Source organism: Pseudophryne corroboree, chromosome 4 (assembly GCF_028390025.1).
Source record: "Pseudophryne corroboree isolate aPseCor3 chromosome 4, aPseCor3.hap2, whole genome shotgun sequence".
Classification (NCBI taxonomy): Eukaryota; Metazoa; Chordata; class Amphibia; order Anura; family Myobatrachidae; genus Pseudophryne; species Pseudophryne corroboree.
The window spans coordinates 363701390-363718332 of NC_086447.1; the positions used below are offsets into that span (position 1 = coordinate 363701390).

Below are 16943 nucleotides of genomic sequence, written 5' to 3' on the forward strand. Positions count from 1 at the left end.
CCAAATGAAAATCTTCCGTAGGTGCATTCTTGGTCTCACACCAAGACACATACTTTCGCCAGATACGGTGGTGATGTTTATCGTCACCTCCTTCCTAGCCTTTATTTCTCTATCGTCCTAGTGGATGCTGGGGTTCCTGAAAGGACCATGGGGGGATAGCGGCTCCGCAGGAGACGGGGCACAAAAAGTAAAGCTTTAGGATCAGGTGGTGTGCACTGGCTCCTCCCCCTATGACCCTCCTCCAAGCCTCAGTTAGATTTTTGTGCCCGGCCGAGAAGGGTGCAATCTAGGTGGCTCTCCTAAAGAGCTGCTTAGAAAAGTTTAGCTTAGGTTTTTTATTTTACAGTGAGTCCTGCTGGCAACAGGATCACTGCAACGAGGGACTTAGGGGAGAAGAAGTGAACTCACCTGCGTGCAGGATGGATTGGCTTCTTGGCTACTGGACATTAGCTCCAGAGGGACGATCACAGGTACAGCCTGGATGGTCACCGGAGCCTCGCCGCCGGCCCCCTTGCAGATGCTGAAACGAGAAGAGGTCCAGAATCGGCGGCAGAAGACTCCTCAGTCTTCTTAAGGTAGCGCACAGCACTGCAGCTGTGCGCCATTTTCCTCTCAGCACACTTCACACGGCAGTCACTGAGGGTGCAGGGCGCTGGGAGGGGGGCGCCCTGGGAGGCAAATGAAAACCTTTTTTGGCTAAAAATACCTCACATATAGCCTCCGGGGGCTATATGGAGATATTTAACCCCTGCCAGAATCCACTAAAGAGCGGGAGACGAGGCCGCCGAAAAAGGGGCGGGGCCTATCTCCTCAGCACACAGCGCCATTTTCCCTCACAGAAAGGCTGGAGGGAAGGCTCCCAGGCTCTCCCCTGCACTGCACTACAGAAACAGGGTTAAAACAGAGAGGGTGGGGCACTAATTTGGCGTTAGAAATATATAAAAAAGATGCTATAAGGGAAAACACTTATATAAGGTTGTCCCTATATAATTATAGCGTTTTTGGTGTGTGCTGGCAAACTCTCCCTCTGTCTCTCCAAAGGGCTAGTAGGTCCTGTCCTCTATCAGAGCATTCCCTGTGTGTGTGCTGTGTGTCGGTACGTGTGTGTCGACATGTATGAGGACGATGTTGGTGAGGAGGCGGAGCAATTGCCTGTAATGGTGATGTCACTCTCTAGGGAGTCGACACCGGAATGGATGGCTTATTTAGGGAATTACGTGATAATGTCAACACGCGCCAAGGTCGGTTGACGACATGAGACGGCCGACAAACAATTAGTACCGGTCCAGACGTCTCAAAAACACCGTCAGGGGTTTTAAAACGCCCGTTTACTTTAGTCGGTCGACACAGACACAGACAGGGACACTGAATCCAGTGTCGACGGTGAATAAACAAACGTATTCCTTATTAGGGCCACACGTTAAGGGCAATGAAGGAGGTGTTACATATTTCTGATACAAGTACCACAAAAGAGGGTATTATGTGGGATGTGAAAAAACTACCGTAGTTTTTCCTGAATCAGATAAATTAAATGAAGTGTGTGATAATGCGTGGGTTCCCCCCGATAGAAAATATGGGCGGTATACCCTTTCCCGCCAGAAGTTAGGGCGCGTTGGGAAACACCCCTTAGGGTGGATAAGGCGCTCACGCGCTTATCAGAACAAGTGGCGGTACCGTCTATAGATAGGGCCGTCCTCAAGGAGCCAGCTGACAGGAGGCTGGAAAAATATCATAAAAAGTATATACACACATACTGGTGTTATACTGCGACCAGCGATCGCCTCAGCCTGGATGTGCAGAGCTGGGGTGGCTTGGTCGGATTCCCTGACTAAAAATATTGATACCCTTGACAGGGACAGTATTTTATTGACTATAGAGCATTTAAAGGATGCATTTCTATATATGCGAGATGCACAGAGGGATATTTGCACTCTGGCATCAAGAGTAAATGCGATGTCCATATCTGCCAGAAGATGTTATGGACACGACAGTGGTCAGGTGATGCAGATTCCAAACGGCACAAAGGTGTATTGCCGTATAAAGGAAGAGGAGTTATTTGGGGTCGGTCCATCGGACCTGGTGGCCACGGCAACTGCTGGAAAATCCACCGTTTTTACCCTAAGTCACATCTCTGCAGAAAAAGACACCGTCTTTTCAGCTTCAGTCCTTTCGTCCCTATAAGAGTCATATCTGCCCAGGGATAGAGGAAAGGGAAGAAGACTGCAGCAGGCAGCCCATTCCCAGGAACAGAAGCGTTCCACCGCTTCTGACAAGCTCTCAGCATGACGCTGAGACCGTACAGGACCCCTGGATCCTACAAGTAGTATCCCAGGGGTACAGTTTGGAATGTCGAGACGTTTCCCCTGCGCAGGCTCCTGAAGTCTGCTTTACCAAGGTCTCCCTCCGACAAGGAGGCAGTATGGGAAAAAATTCACGAGCTGTATTCCCAGCAGGTGATAATTAAATTACCCCTCCTACAACAAGAAAAGGGGGTATTATTCCACACTATATTGTGGTACTGAAGCCAGAAGGCTAGGTGAGACCTATTCTAAATCTAAAAAAATTTGAACACTTACAAAGGTTCAAATCAAGATGGAGTCACTCAGAGCAGTGATAACGAACCGGGAAGAAGGGGACTATCTGGTGTCCCGAGACATCAGGGATGCTTACCTCCATGTCCCAAATTTGCCCTTATCACTAAGGGTACCTCAGGTTCGTGGTACAGAACTGTCACTATCAGTTTCAGACGCTGCCGTTTGGATTGTCTTCGGCACCCCGGGTCTTTACCAAGGTAATGGCCGAAATGATGGTTCTTCTTCGAAGAAAAGGCGTCTTAATTATCCCTTACTTGGACGATCTCCTGATAAGGGCAAAGTCCAGGGAACAGTTGGAGGTCGGAGTAGCACTATCTCGGATACTGTTACAACAGCAGGGGTGGATTCTAAATATTCCAAAATCGCAGCTGATCCCGACAACAAGTCTCCTGTGCTTAGGGATGATTCTGGACACAGTCCAGAAAAAGGTGTTTCTCCCGGAAGAGAAAGCCAGGGAGTTATCCGAGCTAGTCAGGAACCTCCTAAAATCAGTGCATCATTGCACAAGGGCCATGGTAAAAAAATGGTGACTTCCTTCGAAGCAATTCCAGTCGGCAGATTTCATGCAAGAACTTTTCAGTGGGATCTGCTGGACAAATGGTCCGGATCGCATCTTCAGATGCATCAGCGGATAACCCTATATCCAAGGACAAGGGTGTCTCTCCTGTGGTGGTTACAGAGTGCTCATCTTCTAGAGGGCCGCAGATTCGGCATTCAGTTTTGGATGTTGGTGACCACGGAGGCCAGCCCGAGAGGCTGGGGAGCAGTCACACAAGGAAAAAATTTCCAGGGAGTGTGATCAAGTCTGGAGATTTTTCTCCACATAAATATAGCTAAGGGTAAATTTATAATGCTCTAAGCTTAGCAAGACCTCTGCTTCAAGGTCAGCCGGTATTGATCCAGTGGGATAAAACATCACGGCAGTCGCCCACGTAAATAGACAGGGCGGCACAAGAAGCAGGAGGGCAGTGGCAAAAACTGCAAGGACTTTTCGCTGGGCGGAAAATCATGTGATAGCACTGTCAGCAGTGTTTCATTCCGGGAATGGAAACTGGGAAGCAGACTTCCTCAGTAGGCACGACCTCCACCCGGCAGAGTGGGAACTTCATGGGGAAGTTTTCCACATAATTGTAAACCGTTGGGAATTACCAAAGGTGGACATGATGGCGTCCCGTCTGAACAAAAAACGGGACAGGTATTGCGCCAGGTTAAGAGACCCTCAGGCAATAGCTGTGGACGTTCTGGTAACACCGTGGGTGTACCAGTCGGTGTATGTGTTCCATCCTCTGCTTTTCATACCTAAGGTACTGAGAATTATAAGACGTAGAGGAGTAAGAACTATACTCATGGCTCCGGATTGGCCAAGAAGGACTTGGTACCCGGAACTTCAAGAGATGCTCACAGAGGACTTATGGCCTCTGCCGCTAAGAAGGGACTTGTTTCAGCAAGTACCATGTCTGTTCCAAGACTTACCGCAGCTGCGTTTGACGGCATGGCGGTGGAACACCGGATCCTAAGGGAAAAGGCATTCAGGAAGAGGTCATTCCTACCCTGGTCAAAGCCAGAAAGGAGGTGACCGCACAACATTATCACCACATGTGGCGAAAATATGTTGCGTGGTGTGAGGCCAGGAAGGCCCCACGAAGAAATTTCAACTCGGTCGATTCCTGCATTTCTTGCAAACAGGAGTGTCTATGGGCCTCAAATTGGGGTCCATTAAGGTTCAAATTTCGGCCCTGTCGATTTTTCTTCCAGAAAGAATTGGCTTCAGTTCCTGAAGTCCAGAAGTTTGTCAAGGGAGTATTGCATATACAACCCCCTTTTGTGCCTCCAGTGGCACTGTGGGATCTCAACGTAGTTCTGGGATTCCTCAAAACACATTGGTTTAAAACCAGTCAAATCTGTGGATTTGAAGCATCTCACATGAAAAGTGAACATGCTCTTGGACCTGGCCTGGACCAGGCGAGTGTCAAATTGGTGGTTTTTTTCTCAAAAAAGCCTATATCTGTTTGTCCATTCGGACAGGGCAGAGCTGCGGACTCGTCCCCAGTTCTCTCCCTAAGGTGGTGTCAGTGTTTCACCTGAACCAGCTTATTGTGGTGTCTTGCGCCTACTAGGGACTTGGAGGACTCCAAGTTGCTAGATGTGGTCAGGGCCCTGAAAATATAGGTTCCAGGACGGCTGGAGTCAGGAAAACTGACTTGCTGTTATCCTGTATGCACCCAACAAACTGGGTGCTCTTGCTTTTAAGCAGACTTTTGCTAGTTGGATGTGTAATACAATTCAGCTTGCACATTCTGTGGCAGGCCTGCCACAGCCAAAATATGTAAATGCCCATTCCACAAGGAAGGTGGGCTCATCTTGGGCGGCTGCCCGAGGGGTCTCGGCTTTACAACTTTGCCGAGCGGCTATTTAGTCAGGGGCAAACACGTTTGTAAAATCCTACAAATTTGATACCCTGGCTAAGGAGGACCTGGAGTTCTCTCATTCGGTGCTGCAGAGTCATCCGCACTCTCCCGCCCGTTTGGGAGCTTTGGTATAATCCCCATGGTCCTTTCAGGAACCCCAGCATCCACTAGGACGATAGAGAAAATAAGAATTTACTTACCGATAATTCTATTTCTCGGAGTCCGTAGTGGATGCTGGGCGCCCATCCCAAGTGCGGATTATCTGCATTACTTGTACATAGTTACAAAAATCGGGTTATTATTGTTGTGAGCCATCTTTTCAGAGGCTCCGCTGTTATCATACTGTTAACTGGGTTCAGATCACAGGTTGTACAGTGTGATTGGTGTGGCTGGTATGAGTCTTACCCGGGATTCATAAATCCTTCCTTATTGTGTACGCTCGTCCGGGCACAGTACCTAACTGAGGCTTGGAGGAGGGTCATAGGGGGAGGAGCCAGTGCACACCACCTGATCCTAAAGCTTTACTTTTTGTGCCCTGTCTCCTGCGGAGCCGCTATCCCCCCATGGTCCTTTCAGGAACCCCAGCATCCACTACGGACTCCGAGAAATAGAATTATCGGTAAGTAAATTCTTATTTAAAGTAGGGATGACCTCTTCCGGAATCCCCTTTTTTGCTAGGATTCGGCGTTCAACCGCCATGCCGTCAAACGTAACCGTGGTAAGTCTTGAAATACACAGGGCCCCTGCTGCAACAGGTCTTCCCTCAGAGGAAGAGGCCAGGGGTCTCCTGTGAGCATCTCTTGTAGTTCCGAGTACCAAGCCCTTCGAGACCAGTCTGGGACAACGATAATCGTCTGTACTCTTCATCGACTTATGATCCTCAACACTTTCGTGATGAGAGGAAGAGGAGGGAACACGTAAACCGATTCGAACACCCACGGTGTTACCAGTGCGTCTACTGCCTGAGGGTCCCGAGACCTGGCGCAATACCGCCGAAGTTTTTTGTTGAGGCGTGACGCCATCATGTCTATTTGAGGAGTTCCCCAAAGACGTGTTACGTCTGCAAAGACTTCTTGATGAAGTCCCCACTCTCCTGGATGGAGATCGTGTCTGCTGAGGAAGTCTGCTTCCCAGTTGTCCACTCCCGGAATGAAGACAGCCGACAGAGCGCTTACATGACTTTCCGCCCAGCGAAGGATCCTTGTGGCTTCCGCCATCGCGACTCTGCTTCTTGTCCTGCCTTGGCGGTTCACATGAGCCACTGCTGTGACATTGTCTGTTTGAATCCGAACCGGAAGGTTTCGAAGAAGACTCTCCGCTTGTCGAAGGCCGTTGTAAATGGCCCTGAGTTCCAACACATTGATGTGTAGACAGGACTCCTGGTCTGACCAAAGACCCTGAAAAGTCTTTCCCTGTGTGACCGCTCCCCATCCTCGGAGGCTCGCGTCCGTGGTAACCAGGATCCAGTCCTGAATCCCGAACCGGCGACCCTCCAGCAGGTGAGCCCTTTGCAACCACCACAGGAGGGACACTCTGGTTCCTGGGGACAGAGTTATTTTCCGATGTAAATGCAGATGGGACCCGGACCACTTGTCCAGAAGGTCCCATTGAAAAGTCCTTGCATGGAACCTTCCGAAGGGAATGGCCTCGTAGGCCGCCACTATTTTACCCAGAACTCGAGTGCATTGGTGAACTGACACCCTTTTCGGTTTTAGCAGATCTCTGACCATGTTCTGGATATCTTGGCCTTTCTCTATTGGGAGGAAGACCTTCATTTGTTCCGTATCCAGTATCATACCTAGGAACGGTAGTCGAGTTGTCGGGATCAACTGTGACTTCGGTAAATTTAGAATCCAACCGTGTTGCTGGAGTACTCTCAGAGAGAGCGCCACACTGCTCAGCAATTTCTCTCTTGACCTTGCTTTTATCAGGAGATCGTCCAAGTATGGGATAATTGTGACTTCATGCTTGTGCGGGACCACCATCATTTCCACCATTATCTTGGTGAAAATCCTCGGGGCCGTGGAAAGTCCAAACGGCAACGTCTGAAATTGGTAATGACAATCCTGTACAGCGAATCTCAGGTATTCCTGATGTGGGGCATATATGGGGACATGAAGGTACGCATCCCTTATGTCCAGAGACAACATAAACTCCCCCTCCTCCAAGTTCGCTATTATTGCTCTGAGAGATTCCATTTTGAATTTTGAATCTTTTTATGTACAGGTTTAGGGATTTCAGATTCAAAATCTGTCTGACCGTACCGTCTGGTTTCGGGACCACAAATAGGGTTGAATAGTAACCTCTTCCCTGCTGGTGCAGGGGAACCTTGATTATCACTTGCTGTATACACAGCGTTTGAATTGCAGCTAACACTACATCCCTTTCCGATGTGGAAGCTGGTAGGGCCGATTTGAAAAATCGGCGCGGGGGCACCTCCTCGAATTCCAATTTGTAACCCTGGGAAATTATTTCCAACACCCAGGGATTCAGGTCCGAACTGACCCAGGCCTGACTGAAAAGTCGAAGACGTGCCCCCACCAGTGCGGACTCCCCCAAGGCTACGGTGGGAAAGTCTACGTACCTTCCTTCCGCAGCACCCCCAGCTAGGAAAATATACTCTGCTCCAACTCTGCAGTCCTTTAGGACAGCAAAATTTAAAGGCAAATCCAAAGGTTCTTCTACAGCCTTCAAAGGTAATAGAGGTAAACCCAGAAAACCAGTAGCTGCAGGTTCTCAGGAACAGACCTGCCAGTCTGCTTCCTCAAAGCCTTCAGCATGACGGTGGTCCGCACTGCCTGGAAGACAGACAGGTGAGAGCTCCGTTACGTTATTTCAGTCACGTTTGTGCAACATCTTGCCAGGATCCCTGGGTCGCAGACCTTATAACCCAGGGATACAGACTGGAGTTTCAGGAACTCCCACCTCACAGATTCTTCAAATCAGGCTTACCAGCTTCTCCGGTAGCAAGTACAACTTTACAGGCAACAATTCAAAAACTGGTACAGACTCGGGTCATTGTCCCAGTTCCACTTCAACTACACAACAAGGGTTATTACTCCAACCGGTTTGTGGTACTGAAACCGGACGGTTCGGTAAGGCCCATTTTAAACCTCAAATCACTGAACCCGTATTTAAGGGTGTTCAAGGTGGAGTCTCTGAGAGCGGTGATTTCAGCTCTGGAGGAGGGGGAATTCCTGGTGTCTCTGGACATCAAGGGTGCCTACCTTCATATTCCGATTTGGCCGCCTCATCAGGCTTATCTACGGTTTGCACTACAGGACTGTCACTACCAGTTTCAGGCCCTGCCATTTGGTCTCTCCACGGCACTGAGTATTCACCAAGGTAATGGCAGCAGGGCTGTTTCTAGCCAATTTGGCTCCCAGTGCGAGATTTAAAGATGCGCCCCCCCTCCCCAATGGCGTAAAAAAAAAATGTGCCCCCCACCTAGATTTTTAAAAAAAAAAAAAAACCCTCGGTGAGGGTGTGTGGTCTCATTTAAATGGGCGTGGTCTCGTCTGAAAATACTACCTCACAGTCCAGTTTTTGACTCTGCTCCAACAGATCACAACCACCATAGGAAAAAAAAAATTCTACCATATTAAGCCCCACACAGTAATGCCCCTGCACCATATTATGCCACACACCGCAATGCCCTTGATACATTAAATCCCCACATTACGGCAGGCTAGAGTCTCCATTTTCCACATTACGGCAGGCAAGAGTCCCCACTTCACACAGTACGGCAGGCAAGAGTCCCCACTTCACACAGTACGGCAGGCAAGAGTCCCCACTTCACACAGTACGGCAGGCAAGAGACCCCATTTTCCACATTACGGCAGGCAAGAGTCCCCATTTCACACATTACGGCAGGCAAGAGTCCCCATTTCACACATTACGGCAGGCAAGAGTCCCCATTTTCCACATTACGGCAGGCAAGAGTCCCCATTTTCCACATTACGGCAGGCAAGAGTTCCCATTTTACACAATACGGCAGGCAAGATTCCCCAGTTACACATTACGGCAGGCAAGTGTCCCCTTTTTACACATTACGTCAGGTGTCCCCATTTTACACATTATGGTACAGAGAGAGAAAGAGAGAATACTTACAGAGGCGATTGCTGCTCTTCGGTCCACCTCACCATTTGCTCCTCGCTCCGGCCGCCTCTCCCTCTTCCTAACTTGGTTCCCCCTCCTCCTCTGTTCTCCGCTCGGGGGGCGGAGTTTCACGGAATGACGCGGTTGCGTCGTGATGTCACGACGCAACTGCGTCATTCCACGAAACTCTGCCCCCCGAGCGGGGTACTCGGGGAGACGGAGGAGGGGGAAGCTGGGAGCCACAGTTAGTGCCGCGGCGGATGCCCTGTGCGGTTGCACGGCTCGCCCGCCCCAAGAAATGGCCCTGAATGGCAGAGATGATGTTTCTTCTCCGCAAGCAGGGAGTGAACATAATAACGTACCTGGACGACCTGCTGATAAAAGTGCCCTCCAGGGAGAGGTTTATATATAGTGGCAAGTTCTGAATTAGCTTAGTGATATCATTCAGGTGCTTGAAAGGGAGGGGTATTTCTAAGCAAGAAAAAAAAGGCATTTTGTTTCCCCCAGCACCCTGAATGATAACAGTAACCAGATTTAAATCCCACAGAATATTAGAATTCAGAGATCTCGGTTACATATATTTGCGCAAATGTATGAACAAGCCCCAAAGCCGCGTCAAGGCCTCTCTATATATTTGGGGTCCTTAGCACTATATCTAGATGCAGGGTGTGGCACCCCAAAAAAACCAGCATAAGCCAGAAAGCCCAGGGTAGCATACCGGTGAAAAAACTATAGTGTTAATAAATTAGTATTAGGAAGCTGAAGCTATAAAGAAACTGATACAAAAATGATATGTAATTAAAATGGAGAAATAGTGTTAAAGAAATTAGTAAATGATAAGTGTTAATAGAATGTAAAGGTATGCCACACTAAAGCTATCCAGCTCAGCCAATTCAGGGGCACCACACCCCACACCTCCATTACCACAATCTGGGTCAATGATTAACCAGCAAGGAGCCACATGATAATGGCTCCTTACTTAAATATATCTAAGCTAAGAGCTACCTACCTTGGAGCAACCCCATAATGCTCCATATGGCATGTCAGGGCCTGCACCTCCTCCTAATGCAGGAACCTCTCTGCCTCTCACAACAGACATATATAGTGGCAGGTGCTCAATTAGCTTAGTGATATGATTCAGGTGAAAGGGAGGGGTATTTCTAAGCAAGAAAAAAAAGGCATTTTGTTTCCTCCAGCACTCTGAATGATAACAGTAACCAGATTTAAATCCCACACAATATTAGAATTCAGAGATCTCTAGGGAGAGGTTGTTGGACAGCATTGCCCTCTCAACCCGACTACTTCAGGATCACGGATGGATTCTGAACCTACCAAAATCCCACCTGGAACCAACACGGAGGCTTCTGTTCCTGGGGATGATACTGGATATGGAGGAACAGAAGGTATTCCTTCCATTGGAAAAGGCATTGGTAATTCAGTCGATGGTGCGGGATGTTCTAAAACTAGCCCAGATATCTGTGCATTTATGCATTCGCCTTCTGGGGAAGATGGTCGCCTCTTACGAGGCTCTGTAGTACAGAAGGTTTCATGCGAGGCCCTTCCAGCTGGTTCTGCTGGACAAATGGTCCGGATCGCATCTTCACATGCACCAGAGGATACGTCGGTCACCAAAAGCCAGGATTTCTCTTCTGTGGTTGCTTCAGACTTCTCACCTGACCGAGGGCCGAAGGTTCGGGATTCAAAATTGGATTCTGCTAACCACAAATTTTAGCCCGGAAAGGCATTCTGGACAAGGTTATTCCAATCCTAATCCATGCCAGGAAAGGGGTAACGTCTAAACATTACCACCGTATTTGGAAAAAATATGTCTCATGGTGTGAAAACAGGAAATTTCCTGTAGTGGAATTTCAGCTGGGACGTTTTCTCTTTTTTCTACAGTCGGGTGTGGATGGCCTACGTTTGGGCTCCTTGAAGGTCCAGATTTCAGCCTAATCCATTTTCTTCCAGAAACAATTGGCTTTCCTCCCTGAGGTTCAGACGTTCTTGAAGGGGGTTCTGCACATCCAACCGCCCTTTGTGCCTCCCACGGCACCTTGGGATCTTTACGTGGTGTTGCAGTTCCTACAATCAGAATGGTTTGAGCCTTTACAGGAGGTTGACGTAAAGTTTCTTACATGGAAGACCGTTACACTGTTGGCCTTAGCTTCTGCAAGGCATGTGTCGGAACTGGGGGCGTTGTCTCACAAAAGCCCCTATTTGATTTTTCATAAGATAGAGCTGTACTCAAAACTCGTCAGCAATTTCTTCCTAAGGTGGTGTCTGCGTTTCATATCAACCAACCTATTGTGGTTCCGGTGCTTACTAACACCTCTGCTACCTCAAAGTCCTTGGATATTGTGAGAGCTTTGAAAATCTATGTGAAGCGGACAGCTCGTCACAGGAAATCTGACTCGCTATTTGTTCTCTATGATCCCAAGAAGATTGGGTGTCCTACTTCAAAGCAGTCTATTGTTCGCTGGATCAGGCTTACTATCCAGCATCTTATTCATCGGCAGGATTGCCGGTTCCTAAAGTACAGGCCCACTCTACTAGGTCGGTGGGTTCTTCCTGGTCGACTGCACGGGGTGTCTCTGCTTTACAGCTCTGCCGAGCAGCTACTTGGTCGGGTTCGAACACGTTTGCTGAGTTCTACAAGTCCAATACTTTGGCCTCTGAGGACCTTCAGTTTGGTCAAACAGTTCTGCAGGAACCTCAGCACTCTCCCACCTGATTTGGGAGCTTTGGTACATCCCCATGGTACTAATATGGACCCCAGTTTCCTCTAGGACGTAAGAGAAAATAGGATTTTAATTACCTACCGGTAAATCCTTTTCTCGTAGTCGTAGAGGATACTGGGCGCCCGCCGAGTGCCTCTTTTTCCTGCACTGTTACTTTGTTAAGTAATGTTGTTGGTTCAGCTCTTGCTGTTCCTGTTCCTGTTCAAGTTGGTTAGCATGTCTTTCCTCTTGTTTGTGTGTGCTGGTTCGAATCTCATCACTGTTCTGTTACAACCTTCCTCAGGATATGTTCGTCTCCTCGGGCACAGTTTCTAGACTGAGTCTGGTGGGAGGGGCATAGAGGGAGGAGCCAGTGCACACTATTGATTTCTTAAAGTGCCCAAGGCTCCTAGTGGACCCGTCTATACCCCATGGTATTAATGTGGACCCCAGTATCCTCTACGGACTACGAGAAAAGGATTTACCGGTAGGTAATTAAAATCCTATTTTTTGTGAGAGCCAGCACGCCAGCTGTGTAACACATTGTGAATGAGGTTGGGAGTGTGTGTAGGAGAATTTGTGAAATGGGAGGCAGGCTGGGTGATTACTGGAGAGTTACAACAGAGGAGCTCCCTGAACATGAAGTGAATTTAAGGGTACATCCAGATGTACCCTTGTAGGTGTTACCTACTCTTATGGTGCAAGCACATGTACATTTCACAGATCTGGTGCAGACATGATTACTGCTCATTTTCTACAGCTGCAACTGCTGGTTTCAGGATCCGGTCAAGATGCTGGCTGCCGGGAACCCAGCAGTCGGAATACGGACACTGGAATCTAGGAAAGCTCAGGACACGGACGCTGAAATCCCAACAGCTGGCATCCGAACTGTGAGTACATAGGTTTAGGCGCCACCCAGGGAGGTTAGGTTTAGGCTACAGGAAAGTGGGGGTGGGGGTTAGGTTTAGGCAACAATGGGGGAGGGAGAGGAGAGATTAGCCCTACCTCACCCCTGTCAGGATTTCGGTTGTTGGGATGCTGGCGTTGGTGTACTGAACACTGGCATCCCGACCGCCGGTCATTCATATCCAACCACTATTTTTTGTAGAATATTCTCATACGCATGGTTTATAGAACAGAGAATGTAGGATTTGCAATGATAGATGAGTTTGGATCACTACTGAGACAGAAATTGCGATTTTCTCAATCCTGCTTCTAAAAACTGCATGTGAAGAGCCGCCCAGAAAGGAAAAAGACGTCCACAGCTGCATTCGCATGAGTGCAATGCATATGCATAAAAAGGGAACCATTGGACACCGACAATGCAGGTTGACCCATGCCTACGCAGGATATATGCGGCGCCATGTTTGCAATTGCAGCTGACGTCAGATTCATGCCCCTGAAACAGCCATGACACGCCTGCGTTTTCCAAACCACTCTCCACAAACGTCATGTTACCGCCCACTAATGGTCACTACCTGGCAATAACTATGCAATCGCATTGCAGGAGCATTTTGCATTGCAGTCGCAGAGTATGCGCAATCCGATAATCAGACAATTTGTGATTTTGCAACTGAAGCTGAATAAGGCCCTGAGTTTCATTCTGTAACAGTGCAGGTTGCAGACGTGTCTTCTAAGTGATACGATCTTCGGGCCAGATGAAATGAAGTTTCGAGTTGGCCTGCGGTGCGAGTTTCCAAGCTGAACTTGGACATTTTTTAAAGCGTCAATCATGTGAAAGTCATGGTTTTGCCTTGTACATGATTGCCATTTTTAAAAAACCATCCACTTTCGGACAGTATCCCGCACCTCTGGCCAACTCAGACTTCATTACATCCGGTCCTTCATTTTAGCCTCACCAGGCTGTGCAATACCAAACTATTTGTAAACTAACATTTCACTGACTGTATGTCCTATGGCCCTCATTCCGAGTTGATCGCACGTAGCAACTTTTTGCTGCTCGTGCGATCAACTTGACGCCGCCTATGGGGGAGTGTATTTTAGCATAGCAGGGCTGCGATCGCTTGTGCAGCCCTGCTATGCTAAAAAAGTTTCCTGTAAAACAAGACCAGGGTCAGACTTACTTACCCTGTGCGACGGATCCAGCGGCGAAGGTTCCGGAATTGACGTCAGACATCCGCCTGGACACGCCTGCGTTCGCCTCACCACACCTGGAAAACGGTCAGTTGACGCCCCGAGACGCGTCCCGCCTGTCAGTCTTCTTGCGATCGCCGCTGCGATCACTTTTTTCGCTGGCAGCGCTGCTGTCACCGGACAACGACGCACGTGCACAATGCATCCACCGAGCATGCGCAGTTCTGACATGTTCGCACCGCTGCGACAAACTGCTGCGTGCGACTGGGTGAGAATGACCCCCAATGAACAGAGCTGCTGGACGGGATATCTGTCAATTCATTCTACGATGTAATGTTGGGGAAGAAATATGAAAGTTTAATGCACAAATTGTGTATAAAACATGCACAATTTTGTGGTCAAATTGCAGAGCTGGTTACACTGTTACTCCTGGGTCTACTCTTTTTTCTCTCTCTCTCTTTCGCCATACCTGATATCCATCTAACCCTTGTGGCGCCCGGGTAAAAATATAGGGGCGTGGCTTCATGAAAGGGCACGGTCAGTTATGCCCCCAGTAGTAGTGTCCCCAGTAGAGTTGTGCCCCCTAGTTTGTGCCCTCAGTATTGTCCCCAGTAGAGTTGTGCCCCCTAGTTTGTGCCCTCAGTATTGCCCCCAGTAGAGTTGTGCCGCTTACAAAAAATTTAAAAATTAATACTAACAATCCCCGCTCTTGATTTCAGACCGCTGCTGCCCTCCGTGTTCGGCCGCAGGCGCCGCTCCTCTGATCTATGGGAGAGACGTTGAAACCCCCATCCCTCCCACTTGATTTAAAAAAAAAATCAGCGCTTATATGTAGGGTGAACTAACTAGCTTGCACTAACGCTCTTTAGACTCCTGCATGCTCTAGGAAAAGACAAGTGCAAGTTATGTAGTCCTTGTGGCTTGTCCCCACTTATCTGCTCACTATGGCAACATTGCATCCATACGGCGTGCTTAGAAGATATCTGTGGCCCAAAAGCTGCTGGGAGCTAGGCCCATGACGGTGTCATTAAGTAGTTCAACTAGTAACAAAATATGGTAGATGGGTTAATGGTGCAGCTGATGTCTCCCATGGCTTGGTACTCTAGTCTTCAGCCTGATCAGCCTAATTAAGTAGTTATATCCTTACTATAAAAACTGATGAGCTTTGATCACCGTTACTGTCCAAGTCCACAGTTCAAACATGAGCAACTAACAATCCCAGGACCAACAAGCCTCTTCTACGACTGTGTCACAGCTACATGCTGGATTGTTGTACTGCCTGATACTTCAGGAATTGCTCTCTGCCCGATACTTCAGGAATTGCTCTTTGCCCGTACTCCCACCAACCCTCTCCCATATATCCTGTTTCCCCTAACTTTCCCTGTTTCCCACCACTTTACAATATTTTAAGCACTTAATGGTTTATATTGTCATGCCAGAGCCTTCACAAAAAACAAGAGTGTTACTATTCTCCATAATTCAGAACCAATTCAGATTGAATACTCTGAAGTCGATTTCCCATGATGTAATACTTGTATGTAAAGTTAATCTAACATCTGTCACTTCAGCATTAGTTCACCCCCCCCCCCCCCCCCACAGCTTAATAGTATAACCTTTGCAATCACCCCGTATACTCTATTTGTATATAGATATGTTCCTTATAGATCATTTTTCCACCCTATTGCCCAAGACTGTGGCTATAGATCCTGGTTTCTTTGTCAAATTATTAATTGATCCCAATTCAATTAGACTTTTTGCCTGGCAACCCACACAACCTTGCTGGCATCTCAGTGATTCTCTTTTGAGATAATTTTCTACTCTACAGATACAGACCTATTGATCAGGGAGTAATCTTCTAGGGGACCATCTTAGTTGCAGTGGAGCAAACATCCCAAAAGTGTATTTATCTAGATCTTGAGGAACTGAATTTACTTACTTTTAAAGGAGAACCATAAAGTGGCTAAGACTCTCCTCTACTTACAAAATAAATTTTTATGAGAGGCAACAGGATGGATTCTATTTTGACCTGTCTTTTTATGCAATAAATGTACTTGCAATAGAATTATATCACTCAAAAATTCTTTGCGTTCCTTGATTTTTGACTCCCAGTCATGGATAATTGCCTTTGAGACTATTATTCAGACTTGTACAATCAAAGCTGGTCTCCTTCCTATCTTTCTAAGAAAGAATGATGATCTTAGACAAGCAGAAGGCTTTAGTTAGAGTCAACTGTACTATTTTGCTGTATACATCACGTGAAATTGGCTTTACTTGTCCCTTCCTCCACAGAATCATAGCTAATTTAAACCTTTGGCAGATGTTATCGTAAATAGATTAGCTTCTCCATTCTGGATTTTAAAGGGCACACTTCAGGGATCCCCCTTGTCGATACAACCCTGACATATCTGGACTCGTAGCTGGCACTCAAGAATATAAGTTGGCATCATACGCGGGAGACAATCACCAAACCTCTTGCTCCCTGGCTATATCAACTGGATCACTGAAAGCAGATTCTGGACGTCCTACCACAGGGGAGGTGAAGGAGTTGTTGCAGTTGCCGTGGACATTATACTTATATGCACTCTTCTCATCTAATGCTGGTAATTGTCCATTTGGACTCCTTGTGTGGATACTCCTATTGCTGCTAGACAGACTGCACTTTGTGTCACTCTTACTACTGCCATTATACTTTTAACCGTGTGGGAATTGATGTTTTTATATGTGTTTAATAAATGTTTTTTAACCACTAAAATCCCCACGTATATTTAAAAAATTGTGCTTCACTATATGCACTTTTTTCATTTCTTTTGGGAAAATTTACATATGAGGACTACCGATACTAGTGGCCCTTGGAGCTCCATCTGACGCGCTTGGCATATGTACTGGTACCATTTTTTCTTTGCATGCTTATCCCACCAGTGGGGGTTGGAGGTATTAGTTAGAGAGTTACCTCGAGGTTACCGTAGTACACAACTAAGCTGCTCTAAACTAATGCGCACTGAACAAAGCATCTAAATCCATTTTTTCTCTTG

General features: G+C 47.6%; 1 long non-coding RNA gene across 1 annotated transcript; it reads left to right on the forward strand.

The window, feature by feature from the left end:
- The first annotated feature begins 9292 nt into the window (after positions 1–9292).
- Positions 9293–16663, forward strand: LOC134909559 (uncharacterized). The gene is made up of 2 exons (XR_010175969.1): positions 9293–12707; positions 16201–16663. It is a non-coding gene; the product is annotated as an uncharacterized LOC134909559 (long non-coding RNA).
- The last annotated feature ends 280 nt before the right edge of the window (positions 16664–16943 follow it).